This window comes from Elephas maximus, chromosome 7 (assembly GCF_024166365.1).
Source record: "Elephas maximus indicus isolate mEleMax1 chromosome 7, mEleMax1 primary haplotype, whole genome shotgun sequence".
In the NCBI taxonomy this organism is placed as follows: Eukaryota; Metazoa; Chordata; class Mammalia; order Proboscidea; family Elephantidae; genus Elephas; species Elephas maximus.
Genome location: NC_064825.1, coordinates 54,461,546 through 54,469,636, shown reverse-complemented (window position 1 = coordinate 54,469,636; position 8,091 = coordinate 54,461,546). Strand labels below are relative to the sequence as shown.

General features: G+C 40.4%; 1 pseudogene; it reads right to left on the bottom strand.

The window, feature by feature from the left end:
- Positions 1-6,939: 6,939 nt before the first annotated feature.
- Positions 6,940-7,865, bottom strand: LOC126079156 (olfactory receptor 52K1-like; annotated as a pseudogene).
- Between the last annotated feature and the right edge of the window lie 226 nt (positions 7,866-8,091).

The following is an 8,091-nucleotide window of genomic DNA, read 5'->3' as shown; positions in this document are numbered from 1 at the left end:
AAATTTGTTAAATGATTCTTTTAATTTCATCCGGGTCTGTTGTAATCTCACTCACCTCATTTCGTATTCAAGTTATTTTCGTCCTCTCCTGTTTTTCCTTTGTCAGTTTGGACAATGGCTTATCAATTTTGTTGATTTTTTCAAAGAACCAGCTTTTGGTCCTGTTAATTCTTTCAATTGTTTTTCTGTTTCATTTAGTTCTGCACTAATTTTTATTATTTGTTTTCTTCTGGTGCCTGAGGGTTTCTTTTGTTGCTCTCTTTCTATTTGTTCAAGTTGTAGGGATAATTCTTTGATTCTGGCCCTTTCTTCTTTTTGAATGTGTGCATTTATTGATATAAAATTGACCTCTGAGCACTGCTTTCAACGTGTCCCAAAGTTTCTGATAGGAAGTGTTTTCATTCTCATTGGATTCTCTGAATTTCTTTATTCCATCCTTAATGTCTTCTATAATCCAGTCTTTTCTGAGCAGGGTATTGTTCAGTTTCCAAGTGTTTGATTTCTTTTCCCTGCTTTTCCTGTTATTGATTTCCACGTTTATCACTTTATGATCAGAGAAGATGCTTTGTAATATTTCAGTGTTTTGGATTCTGCTAAGGCTTGCTTTATGACCTAATTATGTGGTCTATTCTGGAGAATGTTCCATGTGCACTAGAAAAGAAAGTGTACTTGGCTGCAGTTGGGTGGAGTGTTCTATGTATGTCTATGAGGTCAAGTTGGTTGATTGTGGCCTTTAGATCTTCCATGTCTTTATTGAGCTTCTTTCTGGATTTCCTTCACTTCACCCAAAGTGGTGTGTTGAAGTCTCCTACTATTATTGTGGAGCTGTCTATCTCACTTTTCAGTGCTGATGGAGTTTGTTTTATGTATCTTGCAGCCCTGTCGTTGGGTGCATAAATATTTAATATGGTTATATCTTCTTGGTATATTGTCCCTTTAATCATTATATAGTGTCCTTCCTTATTCTTTATGATGGATTTAACTTTAAAGTCTATTTTGTCAAGAATTAATGTTGCCACTCCTGCTCTTTTTTGATTGTTGTTTGCTTAATATATTTTTTCCATCCTTTGAGTTTCAGTTTGTTTGTGTCTCTAAGTCTAAGGTGCATCTCTTGTAGGCAGCATATAGATGGACCGTGTTTTTTAATCCATTCTGCCAGTCTCTTTCTTTTTGTTGGTGCATTTAGTCCATTTACATTCAGGGTAATTATGGATAGCCATGAATTTAGTGCTATCATTTTGATGTCTTTTTTATGTGTTGTTGGCAGCTTTTTTTTCCCACTTAATTTTTTGTGCTGAGTAGATTATCTTTATATATTGTCCTTTCCTCATATTCATTGTTGTTGATTTTGTTTCTGCTCAGTCTCTATTTTTTTCTTGTGTTTTAGTTTGATGCGTAGGACAGTTTGTCTCCTTTGTGGTTACCTTATTATTTACCCCTATTTTTCTAAATTTAAACCTAACTTTTATTTCTTTGTATCACCTTATCTTCCTCTCCATATGGAGGATCTATGACTACAGTTCTTAGTCTCTCTTTACCGTTTTAATGTTGTCTTCTTTTACATAATAACATCGGTGTGACTCTGTTTTCAGCATTTTTTTATCTTGATTTATTTTCTTGATTTCCCTGTCTTGGTTGACTTCTGATTGTTCTGCCCAGTGTTCTAGTCTTGGGTTGATACTTGATATTATTGATTTTCTAAAAAAAAAAAAAAACTCCCTTAAGTATTTCTTGTAGTTTTGGTTTGGATTTTATGCATTCCCTAAACTTCTGTTTATCTGGAAATGTCCTAATTTCACCTTCATATTCGAGAGATAGTTTTGTTGGATATATGATTGTTGGTTGGCAATTTTTTTCCTTCAATTTTTTATATAAGTCACCCCACCACCTTCTTGCCTGCATGGGTTCTGCTGAGTAGTCCGAGTTTATTCTTATTGGCTGTCCTTCGTAGGTGACTTTTCGTTTATCTTTAGCTTCTCTTAAAATTCTTTCTTTATCTTTGGTTTTTGCAAGTTTGATTATAATATGTCTTGGTGACTTTCTTTTTTTTTTTTTTTTATGTGGAGTTCGATGAGCATCTTGGATAGATATCTTCTCATCTTTCACAATATCAGGGAAGTTTTCTGCCAACAAATCTTCAAGAATTCCATCTGTATTTTCTGTTATCCCTCCCCATTCTGGTACTCCAATGATTCGTAAGTTATTTCTCTTGATGGAGTCCCACATGATTCTTAAGGTTTCTTCATTTTTTTAAATTCTTTTATCTGATTTTTCTTCAACTATATTAGTGCCATGTGCTTTATCTTCAAGTTCAGAAATTCCACCTTCCACTTGCTCAATTCTGCTCCTCTGACTTTCTATTGAGTTCTCTACTTCTGTAATTTTATTGTTAATAGTCTGGATTTCTGATCGCTTTCTATGGATTTTTCTAGCTTATTAAATTTTTCATTATGTTTCTGAATAATCTTTTTAATTTCTTCAATTGCTTTATCTGTGTGTTCCTTGGCTTGTTCTGTGTATTGCCTCATTGCCTTCCTGATGTCTTGAAGGGTTCTATATATTAATCTTTTGTATTCTGACTCTGGTAATTCCAGGAAGGAACTTTCATCTAGAAGATCCCTTGATTCTTTGTTTGAGAGCTTTTTGAGGCGATCATTGTCTGTTTCTCTACGTGACTTGATATTGACTGTTGTCTTTGAGCCATCTATAAGTTATTGTATTAGTTTATTTTATGTTTGCTTACTGTGTCGTAGCTTCTTGCTTTGTTTTGTTTTGATATGCCCAGATGGGTTGCTTGAGTGAGTTAGCTTGATTGTTTTCACCTTTGGAGCCCTGACATCCTGTCCCCAGATGGATAGAGCTGTTACCAGGTATACCGGTCTAGGAGTTCATTCATTTTTCTTGTATGAATTCAGCTCAGGTGTCCAGGTAGCTGAACACCAAGTGTGTGGTACAGGCCCTGTCCTACAGTCTTAGAGGGGCAGGGGTGATTGGTGTAGGTACTGGTATCTGGTTGCAGCAGGAAGTAAAACACTCTGAACAGGGCAGGGGGCTGAGAATCATTCCCTCTCACCCCGTGTGTCTCTGAGGAAAGCATGCCCCTGTTCCTTAGAGCATACAGGTGGGTGGGCTCTGCAGATAGACCATGGGCACCCAAAGTTTTTGGTTGTAAGGACTGGGAGGTACCAGTTATCCTTGGACCCCTGTCGTGGGTGGCTGGGTGACCTGAGTGGAGCTACCAGTCCTTAGGCCCCTGTTGTGGGTAGGTGAAGACCTTACTTAATAGCCAAAGCAATGTCAAACATCAAACGCCCACCTCTCTGCCGCACAGCTGAAATGGTTAGAGTCTGCCAACAAGGGCCTATTCTCCTGAATTAGGCCCACACAGGGCCATGCAGAGGGGAAAGGTACTCAAAGTCCATGGACCATTTATACCTGGATAGGAGCCACTTCTGTTCTGAGCTCCCCCAGTTAGTGGAGCTGGCAAATTAACGTTTCCTCTAACTGCAAATTTATTCCTTCTCCAAGGCTGGGAGGGTGGCTCTAGGTGCTAAACAGGGTGTATCTCAGGCCCAAGGAAGTCAACTGCTGAAGCCAGCTTGGTAGCGGGGAGTGGGCATGGTAAAATACACACAAGTACTTAGCTTTTGCTGAGAGCATTGTTCTCTGGTTCCCGAGGTGTGAGTAGGCTGTGTGGCTGCCTGCTTCTCCCTGAGGAAACTGCAGCCAAATGCTAGTACCAGCCCACCTCCGCTGCTCCCGGGAATGGTGTCTGAGGGCTCCCCGCAATTCAGGTCCAGTAACTCCTCTCCGCTTCTGAACACTCTTCCTCCCATTGCCCCTCGGTTCATTTTCTAAGCTTGCCTTTGATACTCTGGGCTCTTAGCTTCTCATAAATATACTTGTTTCACTTGTTTTTTCAGGTGTTTGTTGTAAAGAGGGCTGGCCGAAAACATCTGTCTATTCCACCATCTTGGCTCCGCCTTCCACAGCTTCATTTTTGAAGGATATTTTCACTAGGTATAGAACTCTAGATAGGAATCTCTTTTTTTTCACCCATTTAGACATTATTCCATTGTTTTCTGCCTTGCATTGCTTATGTTGAATCAGTTGTCAGTGTTACTGTTGGTCCCTGGTATGTAATGTGTTCCCTCCCCTTGCTGGGCTTCTTTTAAGACCTCTTTTTTTTTTTTCAATTTTGCGCACTTCTATAGTAATGTGCCTAAATGTGGTTTACTTTATATTTATCCTGTTTGGAGTTAGCTGAGCTTCTTGATCACATAGGGCCTTGCAGGCCATTGTAAGGACATTGTAAATGTTCTTCATTTATCTGACAGTAAAAACCAGAGTTTTGAGCAGAGATGTGACATGGTTTGATATGTTTTTAAAGGTTTATTTCTGGCTTCTGTGATGAGAATGGTGTGACGGAATGAAGGTAGAAACAGGAAGAAGATTAAGGAAGCTATTGCAATAATCCAGAGAAGAGAGACTGGTGTCTCAGAACCAAGGTGGTAGCAGTGTAATTGGTGAGAGGTAATCAGATTATGGATATAGTTGATTAAAAAAAAAAAAACGCCAATGGAATTTCTTGACAGATTAGATGAACGGTGTGAAAGAAAAAGGAATAAAAGATAATACCAAGATTTTTGGCTTGAGCAATAGGAAGTAAGGGATTTCTCCTGCATGAGAGGTGAGAATTATACCATTGAACCAACATGTGTAGTCACCACCCATCAGTCAGTGGTCAATTTCACATTGCTGTGATGCTGAACAAGTTTCAGCAAAACTTCCAGACTAAGACAGACTAGGAAGAAAGGCCTGGTGATCTACCAGAAACCAATCTGCAACCAATCATAGGGATGGTGCAGAACTGGGAACATTTTGTTCTGTTGTGCATGGATTTGCCATGACTTGGGGCAAACTCAACAGCAGCTAACAGCAACAAGGAGTTGTAGGCATCACTAAGAGAACAAGATCCTGCACTCAAACTCTGTTCCTTCTATTCCCTGGGTGGCATGCAGATATGAACCCTAACTGGAGATGTTGGGAAGTCCTAGTTATTGGGTTTTTGGAAATATGTTAACTAAGCCTAGACTAATGCATCAAGTTTTCTTTTTTCCTAATCTTGTATTCTCTGTGTAAGCTTAAAATTTTAGGCGCCTATAGGCTGCTCGTAGTTCTTATTTCTGCTTTGTTTGTGTATCAAACTCAAATGAGCTCAGGCAGGAAGTAACTTGCCTTATACTTATTTTGAGTAACGCTGATGTTAGATCTATTACCTGGTTATGGGATCCTTATACTATTAGATGTGTACTGGGGACAAAGCCATTCCTTCTTTACTGGAGATGGAAATAATCTGAAGGCTGATGTTACTCGTAGTATAAATCATCAGGATAAGAAGATTTGTCTTGTTAAACATAGCTTCTTTTAATGCATGTTACCGTCTGATTCATTTATGTAGTTTTAGTATTTAAAAGTATTTTAAGCTCCCAACCTAAGCTATGTGCATAAGAAACAAGGAAGATGTTGTGACTACATGGGAGCTAAAAGTAGAATATCATTTCCCTGAAGGATTTGTGCTGGCATCAGAAGAAATCATGAAAGCAGAGGTGGGAAATAAAGGGGAGTCAGACTCTAGGTTCTTACAACACCCTTCCTTCCTGGACAACTCCAAAACCTTCCACACCCCAACTGACATGGGCTTACAGATTTTTTTTCAAGGCTAAATAATATAGACAGAGAGGTGATAGAGACGTAGACACAGATACAGTTTTCTTCTAATTCCTAAACAGTAGTCTCTGAGGAAAGAGTGAGTTACAAGATAAAGTAGAAGGATACATTTGTAGAAGATGGATTATGGGGTTTCTGTGAGCAGCAGAGGTGTATTTGTCAGGATCACTACTAAGGGAATCTTCTTGCATCTGAGTTTGCATGAAAAAGAGAAAGAAACACATATCAATATTCCTACCACCCACTTGCTTTATCTTCCTCATATTTCTTCCGCTGTGCTGGGCCTCAAGGTGGGGAGTTCAGAGATCATAACCTATTGTAATTATCTTTTCTTTCTCTTCTCGTAGCAGAAACATAAGTGCACATCTCTCCCTTAACTGTGTATCCCCAGTCCTTAGCAGAAAATTGGCGTGCAGTTGGTGCTCAATAATATTTTGTTAGTGAGTTAGTAAATAAATGAGGTACTCACCTTCTCGTTGAAGACATGAGATACATCTATACGCAAATAAATAGTTGTATAATTTTTTTATAATGTACAAAGAGATGTCAGAAAAAGAGTCTTATTCAACGTGTTTAGTGAAAGGGATTGGCCATGGGGATAAAGAGGTCAAAAGAAGAAATCAAAGAATACGTAGGTTGATTCTGGTGAAGAAAACTTTCCTACAAGCAAATTTGTCCAACTTGGAACCTCTAGCACTGGAAGGTTATAAGATCCCCAACAATGGAGAGTTTAGCAGAAGTTGAACCCCACCTGTCAGTGTGGCTAAGGAGAGATTCCTGCATCGGATGTAACGTTGGTCCTCACCCAGGTTCTGAGTGGATAACTCATCAAATTCTCAATTTGGGAATAGAAGCTCAAATTCTCACAGTCTTCTCTTAAATAAATGAACTTTGAAGTATCTTTGTGTACTTAGGTGAGGTCACCAGGAGGATAGTGAGTCAAGCCACTGTTAAAATTTGATAAAAGTGAGGATTCTGTGAGGATACAGCAAAGGCACCAGTTTGAATCTAGAGACTACCAAGAGATATAGACTTATGAGCCCTGATCGGACTCGTGCCTTTGTGAGTTTCAGGACACCATTAATAGTTTTAATTATACTGGGAAATAACTAAACAAGGAGACTAGGGCAGCCACTTCCTGTTATACCACTGCTCCAACTCCAACATTTAAACTGTCCAACACTTCTCCACTCGTTCAGTACTCTCCATTTACACATGATTTCTCAGGAATAGTCCTTTGACTCACTCACAAATCTGCTTGGTCTTCGCGCCATAGATGATGGGGTTGACCATGGGTGGGAAAAGCAGATAGAAATTGGCAAAAAGAATATGGACATGGGGGGCAGCCCTGCGGGCCACACGGTACATGATTGAGGAGAGAACCGCAGGTTTATAGAAGGCTAGAATGGCAACTATGTGAGAGACATACATCCCAAATGCCTTGTAGTGAGCCTCCTGAGAAGTAAGTTGTAGAACTGCCTGAAGGATAAAGATATAAGATAGGATAACAAACAGCAGATGCAACACCACAATAAACATGGCCACAGCAATGCCATAGAAGCATGTGTCTCCACAGGCCAGCCTTACCAGAGCCATGTGCTCACAGTAGCAGTGGGCAGTCACTGGGCCCCGGCAGTAATAGAAGCGTCTGAGCAGAAAGGTGAGTGGAGTCATTAGTGTCACAGCTCGGGCTACAGCAGCCATGCCAATCCTGGTGATTAGGTGCCTGGTCAGCACCATGGTGTAGTGCCGTGGCTTACAAATGGCCATATAGAGATCAAAGGCCGCCATGCTGACTCCATGATAGAGAAGGAATGGAGAAAGAACATCTGAACCAGGCAGGCATAGAAGTTGATCTCCCTATCCCTGAACCAGAATATGGCAAGCATTTTGGGCAGTGTTGTAGAGGGCAGGACCAGGTCAATGGCTGCCAACATGGCCAGGAAGAGGTACATGGGCTCATGGAGGGCTGCATCAGAGCGGATGATGAAGAGCAGGGTGCAGTTGCCTAGCAGGGCCAGTGTATAGGCTGAACAAAAGAGGATGGAGATCCAGATGTGCAGGTGCTCCAGGCCTGGGATCCCCATCAACAAAAAGACAGCTGGATGAGTTGAGGTCGTATTGGAGGCTGACATATCCACCGAGAATTCTCTTCTTGCTTGTCTGCTTCCACAGGATCCCTTCTCAAGGGCATCCAAGGTCAGGAGAAGTACAGGATTCAAGTCCAAACTCCGATCACCCATGTGGGGGTATTAGCCCTTGCTCCCATATCTAGACCTTAAAAGAAATTAGAAAATAGGTGCAACATACATGGAGAAACATAATACCTGTTGTTTGCCTGCAAGGCACTTATGAAGTAAT